Raw genomic sequence first — 10,640 nt, 5'->3', positions numbered from 1 at the left:
ACAAAATTGCCTCTCAATTTGATTCTCAATAGGAAATAAAACAATGGAAGTTTATATTTTGAATGCTTGGATAGCCATTGAGAACACAGTAGGTGCATATTTTTAACATGAAGAAATCTTAAAAGTATATTCTAGAGTGAAAAAAGTTCAAGAAACAAGAACAACATTCCCTTCTTATGGCACCTCTAATGCTCTTCTATAAATAGCCTGTCTGTTCACCTCCTGTTGGGGTGACTTAAGTGTGCCCTATTAGTGATTAATTACACAATGGGGAAAGAGTAGTGAGGGGAAGAAGTCCAGAAGATCATAGAAATGCAAAGGATCATCAGAGACTACTATGCACAATTATATGCCTACAATCTAGAAAACCTAGAAGAAATGGATATATTCCTAAAACCATACAACCTACCAATTCTACACATATGACTCAATATATACGAAATTCTGTGCTCATCTCATCAAAAAGCATTTAAAATTTTTCAACATCTTTTTGTGATCAAAAGTCTCAGTAAATTCTGTAAAAAGTGGATAGGACCACCCATTCTGTAGATAGCAGTCAACCTCTTTCTTTAGCCACAATGTCACTGCCCAATGGACTATGAACAGAGTGGCCATGGTGACAGGGATGGAGGTTATGCATGGACTCAGTGACTCAGACTTCTATTCACCAAGGCTGATTTTGTTACAGCTGCTGCTGAGTGCCAAATATGCTAGCAGCAGAGACCCATACTGAGTGCCCAATACGGCACCATTCCCTAGGGTGATCAGCCTGAGACCTGCTAGTAAGTTGATTATATTAGACCACTTCCACCATAGAAAGGACATTTATTTTGGATATGGATTTTCCTTCCCTGTACAAAATGTTTCTCCCAAAACTACCATCCATGGAATCACAGAGCACCTTAGCCACCATCATGAAATTCCACACAGCATTGCCTCTGATCAAGGAACACATCTCACGGCCAAAGAAGTGAGGCAATGAGCTAGCTCATGGTCATGGAATTCACATATTCCTCACCACCCAGAAGCAGCTGGATTAATAGAAAAATGGAACGGTCTTTTGAAGACAGTTACGGTGCCAGCTAGGTAGCAAAAGCTTCTGGGGCTGGGGAAAGGTTCTTCAAAAGGTCCCAGATCTACTGTGTGGCACTGTGTCTCCCGCAGCCAGGATTCATGGGTCCAGAAATCAAGGGGTAGAAGTGGGAATGAGTACTCACTGTTTACATTAGTGACCCACTAGCAAAATTTTTTGCTTCTTGTTCCTGCTGCCTTATGCTCTTCTGGCTTAGAAGTCTTAGTTCCAGAGGGCAGAAGGCTTGTACCAGAAAAAACAATGACATCATCAAACTGGTAGCTAAGACCTCCCCTGGCCATTTTGGTCTTCTCGTGCCTATGAGTAATAAGCTAAAAACGGAGTTGCAGTGTTGTTAGGAGTGATTGACCCAGACTATCAAGGAGAATTGAGCTATTTACTCCACAGGGAGGGAAAGGAGGAATATACTTGGAGAGCAGGAGATCCCTCAGGATCCCTTTTAGGGTTACCATGCCTTGTTATTAAGGTCAATGGGAAACTACAACAACCTGACCCAAGCAGGATGGCAAATGGCCCAGAGCCTTCAGGAATGAAGGTGTGGATCAACCCTCCAGGGAAGGAACCAAGACTTGAGACGCTTGCTGAAGGCCAAGGGAATACAGAATGGGTAGTAGAAAAAGGTATTTCTAAATACCAGCTGTGATCCATGATCAGTTACCAGAGCAAGGATTGCAATTGTAACAGTTCTCTTTTAATATGCAGCCTATGTAATATTATGTTCATATACTGAGCATTGGTTTTTAAGTATTGGTAAACCTATGTTTTCATATTCAAGTTATAAAATGTCAGGATAAGCACTGCCCAAAGAAAACTTGCCTCCTATTCTAGGGAGAGAATTAATGAGTTTCTCTTTGTATACAGGATAGTTGTAAGATGTTAGGCACAATTATAAACTTGTCTTTGTATCTGGAGACTATGATTTAAAGAAATGTGTCTTGTCACCAAGTTGACAAGGGGTGGATTGTGATAGGTGATTGTGTCAGCTTGAGTAAGAAATGCCCAACAAAACTGGATCAGCATAGTTCTGGGTGTGGCTGAAGGGTGTACTAAAGATGTGCTAGGATTTGCTGGGTGTGAGCGACAGCAACCAATAGGCTCGTTGCCTGAGTGGTATAAAGGGAAATGAAGATGGAGGCTGCTCTGTTTCTCTGGAGAAGTGCCATTCCTCACCTTCAGCTTGGATGTTGTCTCCTGGCTTCCAGTGCAGACCCTGTAGGTGCTCACTGTAAGCCAATCTTGTAAATGTTATATATTTCCCTATCTTGCATTGTCTATTTCTCTAATAAGCACTGACTGATAGAAATAATAAGTGAGATGGTAACTTGATTTAATCACATGTTTAAATTTTGTCAGTTGTACTTAAAAAATATTATTAAGAAAATAGATCTTGAATGTTCTCACCACAAAAAATGATAATAGGCAAGGTGATGTATTTTTAACTAGCTTTATGTAGTCATTTTAAAATTTATACATATATTAAACATCACATTATATATCATAAATACATAAAATTTTTATTTGTTTACCATTACTTCATTAAGTTGGAGGAAAAAAGCAAATGAATAAAAATTTTAAAAATCAGTCAGAAAGTCAGGCAATGTCTATAAGGAAGGACACTGAATTGATTACATTTTAGTTTAGAAACTTGTTCCCAAAACTAATTTCTTTGTGTATGAGCCTGAATCCTGACCACAGACTCAGTAAATAAAATAAGTTTGAATTTTTAATAAGCATGATGTAATTATCTAATCAATCTTTACACTGTACAGCATGAAACCATATACATGGAAAAAAGTGATAAAGTTGAAATCTAAAAATTTTGCTTTCAGGTTTTGGTGCTTCTTAGTTACTTGACTTTTTATAAATCTCTGACCCTCAGTTTTTCATCTGGAAAATGGAGGAAATGAAGTGAAGGTTATTAAACTATGTTGTTTATAAAAAGCTTTTCACAAGAGTGTAAATATAGCTGGAACTAACGTAGAAACACAACATAATTCAATGCAACCACAGTTAAACAGCAAACTATCTAGGTTTCAAAAAACTTCATTCCTTAAAGAGAGGGAAGTGTTCATTCCTTTCCAGATTCTACAAAACTGGCACTGATGAATTAATTCACATCAAATTTTGTTCCCTTATTTTAAAGCAAGTCTAGATAAAAGTAAATTTTAAAGCAATAACTCAAATGACCAAAAAATAAAATCACAATTCACGGTGTTTCTTTGCAGTTGCTGTGATGAGTTTTCATTTGCTCGTTCATCACCAACCCTCCAAGTTTTCGGTCTTTCACAAGTTTTCACACCATTCCCCGACACCATAAGAAAGTTCAGGTGCAAGACAGATGCGCAGTTTACTCAAGGATAATGAGATGGTACCATGAATCTCTCTTTTGATCAGTGCTTCACAGAAGTCTAGTGCCTCACACTAAAAGGGACTCAGTAGCTCCTCCTAGCGATAGAGGTATCTGTCTGTTCTTGCAAATGCTGCTTTTTCATCTGCCCTAATTATTAGTCCCATGCTTTCTCTATTTGGCCAGGACTAGGTCTGTTCTTAATTTGGGACCTGCTGGATGGGAGTGCTTAGCACTTCTAATTTCAGAATGAATTATTTGTGATGAAACCTTTAATAGAAGCTGAATATCAAAACCTGAATTCCTTGGTCAGTTATCTAGAGTTTTGTACATTATATTTTTCCAAATCAAGAGGTTCCCACACAGGCAGGAATCCTATAATCTGTGTCAGATGAGCAGATGTTAAAGGGCATAGCTGTATTTCACACAGTACCACCAGCACGAGGTGTATATAGAACCCATGTTCTTTAATATGTTCTTAATACTCAGAAAAAGTACTGAGGTATGACAAAAACTGAAATTCAAGTAATTTGGGCTTCAAAGTATGAGTTCATAATTAAAAACCCCAACTATACCATTTGAACCTTATGATATACTTGAGAGCGTGAAATAGGAAGAAAATAGCTAAAGGGGAAGTGGAAAGGGGAGGGGAAAGGAAATAAAGGAAAAGAAAAATGTGAACAAAGTCTTTGTGAATAGGGAGGGGTGAAGGGAGGGCAGGGGAATGGGGGAAAAATGAGAACCAAGACCTGTCATGTAAAGGTACAAGATCCCAATGATGAATGTAACTGTATTGTTTGATTTAAATGTACCAATAATCTTAATGGGGGGCAAGTATTTAAATGAAGTATTTGAGTTGATTTTATTAGAATGGCTTTGACCTTTTAGGCCTACCTAGAGGGGTCAGAGGTTTTAGCTTCTTCCTATTGGGATGACCGCAGAACGTCTGGCTCCCTGGGTTGATGTACTCTGGATGCAGTAAGAGCCCTAGACACACTTCTGCCCTCCTGAGGTGTGGTAAAGAGGTGGACACAGCCAATCCTGAGCCTCTTCACAGCAGGCCTTTGCTTAGGCTACACGGTGCACAGAACTTGTGGCAGCACAGATGCGTATTCCTTACTTTGAACTACAGGATGTTGTCCCAGATGGGGGAAAATAGCTCTTCTTTTCCATTTAAAAATCAATGTGACTTATTACATTGTGGAAAATGTGCCGGCTCTCATAGTCACTGAATAAATGATTACTAATTTAAAACCTACTTTCGATTAAGAAGTTTCTACCCTATCGTTTATAATAACGTTAGCTTTTGGGTTACAAAATGATGCATCAGTTGAGACTTCAGTCTGTAGAGATTTCTCCATTTTCAATCCGTGGCTGTAGAGACCACCTACTCCTTAAACTGCAGTAGAAGCATGGACAGAAAGAGGAGAAACAGCACAAGGGGTGCTGGATGGAAATCCAAAGGCTGGGGTTCCCAGTCGTTCGTGTGACCGGAGCCACTCAGGTAATCTTGTGGGACTTGATTTCTCTCTTACAGAATTTCAGTAGAAGTCTACTCGTGACTAGTTTTAGTCAGTTCACTTTCTTGAGCATCTATTCACCTTAATGAAGTGGAAAGCATGATGTCTACTTTATAGAATCACTTTATAGAGATTAAATAGGAAAATATGCAGAGGACCTCCCAGAAAATTCAGAAACAGTAGTTACCTATGAAGAGTATTGATCATAAGCACAAACGATGGAATTGAGTTTTATTTTAATGAAATGCCGGTGTTTGTAACTATCTCAGATTAGCATTAATGAGTTTGCAAGTCATGTGACAGAAACATTTGCACTGAAATATTACTGCCTGACAACTTGCTATCATATTAGAATTTTCTCTTTGAAATTAAAGTTGTTAGAGTGAGCTGATTAGAGACTAGAAAGCATTTATATGAGAGATTATGGCATCTTTGCTATTTTACTTTCTTTCCAGCACAAGTTCTGGGCTTATCACAGAGAGAAGCAGGATTTAATTAAATAATTTAATAGAACATCTGCAGACAGACCATCTTTTTTTACTTTTCCAGTGGTATACTGTGAGAAAATCTAGTCTCAAAGAACATACCATTCTGGCAATATTTTGAAAATGTGGAGTCTTTGTGTTTAAGTCTAACATAGACAATATCTCAGCACACTACTCAGGGGCGAGATCATTCTGACCTCCCTCCTGCCTATCTGTTTTCTTGCCCTTAAGTATTTTCTATTTTAGAATTTTTTGTTTAATTACCTCTGTTTTTCTTCTTTCAGATGTGCTTATGCACATGAAAGAAAGGGAGAAAATAGAAAAGCATTTAATTTTCCTAAAGTTATATAACTTTACATAGAGGCTGTGTGTCTTCATGTTCACTGGATTATGAGTTTGTGCCTCTTTCAGTATGGGTTATCAAGTGGTGCATGTAGTGTCTGCAGTGGATCCTTTGAAAGACGTAATCCATATTTCACTGTCTTCCCACCTGGAGCGCTACCCACCTCAGAAGAGAGAATTCTGTTTTCCCACTTCAGTCCTTGCATAGCCTCTTCATATGTTTTGTCTGTAAAACAAAACATACACATTGTGAAAAGGACAAATTCTGCAGTGTGGAAAGCAACCATCTAGCTTACATAGGCACATATTTTTACATGTTTGCTTCTAAATGTACAAACAGGATCTGCTCTACAAAATGCTGCAGGATACTATTTGCTTTAAGTTTATGTAATCAGCCATGTTGCAAGATGGTATTCAAAAAATGCTTAAAGATGTGTTACCCTTGCTTCATATCTAACATTTTCTCTCTGTAAACCAATAAATAAGAGAGATTAAAATATTTGACATCTAAAAATATAGTAAAATGCGAAATGTATTATATTTTAAGATGCAATCTTAACCAAAATCATAAGCTCCAGCCAGGAGAAAACCTTTTGTGTGAGCACAGTTAAGATTCTGGCTATTCTTTAGCTTTCGAACTTTCTAAGTAGATTTCTAGATGTTACACTATCAAACTACAACTGGGGTTTAGTTCATTAAACTTTAGTTGTTGATGAGAACTCTTGAGAGATTTCCAAACATTATCATGAGCTACTTCTCTCTCTCTCCCTCCCTCCCTCCTTCCCTTCCTCCCTCCTCTCTTTCCCTCCCTCCCTTTCTTCTTTCCGTCTCTCCCTCTCTCCCTCTCTCTCGTATTTATTTTATTGGTTACTTGGCAGGCTGGGTCTCGCACTCGCCGTTTTAATGATGGGCATCACCATTAAACACATGATTATATGAACGCTGAACCAGTGCATGCAAAATGAGACACGTGTGTTTGTGGAAAACCTGTCTTCTCCGAAAGACTGGCAGGCATGGCTTTGCAATTATACTCAAACTGATGAATCTTTCATTATGAAACTGAACTAGGAAGGAAGGAAAGAAGGAAGGGAGGAAGAAGGAGGCAGGGGGAGAAAGAGAAAGGAAAAAACGAGTGGTTTGTAGAACAAAATCAATCCAGGACTCCAGTTCTGCTGGTTTGTTGCAAAGGCTTCCAGCAATGCTTTTTCTAAATATAAATGTGTCTCTTAAATATAATTTATAGTTTTCCAAAGATAGAGTTTTCCAAAATAATAAAACTCCATGGCCTGGCTGACAAAGACTGAATCATCTTTTATGGGGAAACTTTATTTTTTCCTGAGTTACTGAAGCTGTTACACAAGGTCACCATTAGCACATTCGCTGGCCCTAATCTCAAAGAGATAAGATCAAGCACCCCAGAGAGCAAGAGCCATGGTGGGGCTGATAGAACAAATTACTTCCCAGTGCCTTTGTAGCGAGGGTGGGAATAGCCTGCTTTGCTACCTGTGCTGACCATTTTTTTTTTTTTTGGCAAATATAACCATAGTTTTAATAGGCTTCTTGCTTAAGTTTTGGAAAACACTTCTTGCAGAGTAACTACTTGAAGAAATTGTAATGATTTCTTCAAATGAGAGCACAAAGCAGTATGGAGGATTTTTGAAGAGACTAATTTGTAAAAGCAGAAGGGGAGGGATGAGTTATCAGAATAAATGCATTCAGTAACTAAATTCCTTCTAAATAAACTTCAATGTTTTATAGAACTGTAGGTCTATTCTTGTGTAACATATGATCATATCTTATTCCTTAATCCTTATTAGAAAATATGATTATTTTTATACTTTGGGCATTTTTTTGATGCTGGGTTAGCTTATAAAATCTCTGTGGATTAAATTTGTGAGGCGGTAATACAAATTTTGTATTTGTTCCTCATAATCTTGTGTTTGGGGAGAGAATCAAGAAAATTTTATTGGGTTAGAAAAAGGAAACTCATATAATATTAATTCTGAGAGAAAATAATTAGAATTATAAACCAAGGTTTAGTAAATTACAGGCTTAGCTTGTTGTAGTCAGCCATTAAGCTTAGAGTAGGATTTATACTTTTAAATATTAGTGAGTCAGAGAAAGAAAGAGAGAGAGAGAGAGAGAGAGAGGCAGTAAGACAATGTAACTGATAAAGCCTAAAGTATTTATTATCTGTCTTTTCACAGATACCATTTGACAACTCCTATTATAAAACAAGTGGCATCATGTGGTACATTATGTTACTTCTCACCTATATATTGTTATTAATACATGATCACAAAACTAAACAAAATCAAGAAGAAATAAGAATACATTTTAAAATGCTACCAATATAACGTTATTAGAGTGCATAGTGTATGATTGTATCTGTACAAAATTCAAAGCTAGGCCAAACTAATTTTGATGACAGAAGTCAGGTTTCTGGGACCCCTACGGAGCATAGACAAAGAAAATGCAACAGTGGACCTCTTGAGGTCAGAGAAACGTCCCTTACCACTATTAGGATAACAGCTACAGGAGGAGGGTGCATGTAGTCATAAAACTTGCCTCACTGTCTAGTGGAAATGGACAGTTGACTGACTATAACTTACAGCTCAATAAATATAAATCAACAAAACACATCCACATCCACCGTGCCTACACACATATTTTCGAGTTCAACATGAACAAATGAAAAAGAAAAAGCTTCACATCAGCCAGAAAAAATAAAACAGATTACCTATAAAGTAATCATTTCTACCGGCAAGATTTATCATCAACAAGAGTGCAGGAAAATACTGGGATATCTTTAAAATTCTGAGAGCCAACAAATGCCAGGTTAAAATTTTATATCTTGCTGCACTATCATTCATGAATGAGAACAAAATAGTTATTTCCAGAAGACAAAATGAGAATGTTTTGCACATGTAGACTGTAAATGAAATCCACAGAGTGTGCTATTGGAAGAAAACAGAATCTGAAAGGAACAAATGGAAGGAACAATGCAATACAGGCGAGAAAGTGCATCTGGAACTAGATATAAATATGCACTGACTGTAAAAAAAAAGTTAACTCTAATAAAAAGTTATTAATTCAGGAATATTCGAAAAACAAGTTAGCCCTAAAATTTTATAAAAATTTATTGAGCCACATATATACTTTGTTTCTTTTTTGTTTTGTTTTGTTTTTCTTTTGGTACTAGGGATCAAACTCCAGTCCCTGCGCTTGCAAAGCAGGCGCCAGAACCACTGAACTAAATCCCGGGCCTTAGCCACATATATACTTAATATTTATACATTTTACTCTCTACTACATTCAGTTTTTCAAATATTTTTCAAATAGAAAAATAAAGCTCTTCTCCACCACTGTTAACCCAAAGTTAAGAATCATCATTGTTTATAGTTTGCTTGGTTGCTTCTTTGGGGTGCTGGGTATTAACCACAGCCCCTCACCCTAAGCTAACTCTTCAGTACCTAAAATTTTTTTGAGAAAGCGACTATGTGGCTAAATTGCTAATTAGTTCAAGGCGGCGGGGGTGCTGTCTCAGTCTCTTCTGGTGCGTGTGTGCCACGGTGCCCGGCCACCCGTCTTGTGTGCCTTCTGATCACTCTGTGACTGGCAGGGCAGAGGCATGGCTGAACAGGACACCCGACGGTGGGCAGATGTGAGCGACTGGAGCCTGCAGTCGTATACTCACTGCTCGGAGGAGAAACACTCAGCACAGCACCAGAAACAGAGGGAGAGGGCGGGCCTGTGAAGGGGCTGCACTCACCCAGGCCGGTAGGGCACCGTGACTGATTGTGAACGGGATGTGGCCGCCAGGGCCTGGAACTCACTCAGGGCAGAGCAGGGGTCCCCTGAGCATTGTGACAATGAGGACAATTTTAGTGGAGGCTCTTAGCTGTGAGGACAGAGGGGGAAGGCTCTGCTGCTGGGCCACTACAGGACTCCTAGTCTTCACTGACGCTCAGCTGTGGGAGGGGCGCATAATCTTCAGCTCCATTTCAGGTTTTATATCGTGGTGATTGCCTGGCCTAACAGAGCTCTGCTCAACCAGGAAAGAGTCAGCAAATAAGGACTGTATCACTTAGTAAAGGGTCTATTCCTAACTCTAAGGAGTCTGCGATCGGAATGAAAGAAGGTGGGAACAGAAAGTTATTACAGTGCTGGGTAATAGTTACATTTTCCCATAGCCAGGCATTTAAAAAAAAGATCGTAGTCTCTAAGTACTGGGAGTGTGTGTGTGTGTGTGTGTGCCTATACATGCATGTGTGTGTTGTGTGTATCAAAGGAAAATACAAGCACACTCAGGAGGCTTTTATCTACCTCCAGCCTTCAGGACAGCCTGAAGGGAAACGAATATGTTTATCACCCCATCTCCTCTGTACACTCAGTTTTAGGAACTGCATCAGTGTGAAGCAAAAATAACTGTCAGCAGAAGAGCTTTGGTATAGGATGTTATCAATAGGCCTTTCTAGAAAGTATCTACCATTTCTTACAGGTTTTGATAAGCTTATGGTATTTTTCTCCCTGGAAAGTTAGAGTTCACTTACCCAGCTAATCGTTTGTCTTTTAATAAACCAAATGCATCCTTCTTAAACATAGCTAATTTCTTCTATTTTTCTTTAGTTTCCCTATAAAATCTACCAAAAGAAAAATCTGAACCTTCTTCTTTACGGGCATATTTGAAAGAAAACTTAGACACATGCTCACAATCAGATTGTCTGATGAGTTGCTTTAGAAGTAGATAAATACTGTTTATAAAAATGAAAATAGACAGTTGAATTTATTTCACGAGTGCTACCACTTCCCTATAATCAAATATAGCTCTCTAGAAAGTGTAAAAGATAAGA

General features: G+C 38.3%; 1 long non-coding RNA gene across 1 annotated transcript in view; it reads right to left on the bottom strand.

The window, feature by feature from the left end:
* LOC104866775 overlaps window positions 1-6,014 on the bottom strand; it is a 42,795-nt gene extending 36,781 nt beyond the window's left edge. The window contains exon 1 of the long non-coding RNA XR_781552.2: window positions 5,952-6,014. This is a non-coding gene — a long non-coding RNA (uncharacterized LOC104866775). The remainder of the gene's footprint in view (window positions 1-5,951) is intronic.
* Between the last annotated feature and the right edge of the window lie 4,626 nt (window positions 6,015-10,640).

Source organism: Fukomys damarensis, unplaced genomic scaffold, assembly GCF_012274545.1.
Source record: "Fukomys damarensis isolate Sample0158 unplaced genomic scaffold, DMR_v1.0_HiC HiC_scaffold_31, whole genome shotgun sequence".
Lineage (NCBI taxonomy): Eukaryota > Metazoa > Chordata > Mammalia > Rodentia > Bathyergidae > Fukomys > Fukomys damarensis.
Note: the sequence above shows the minus strand (reverse complement) of the source record. Positions and strands in the feature narration are given on the sequence as shown.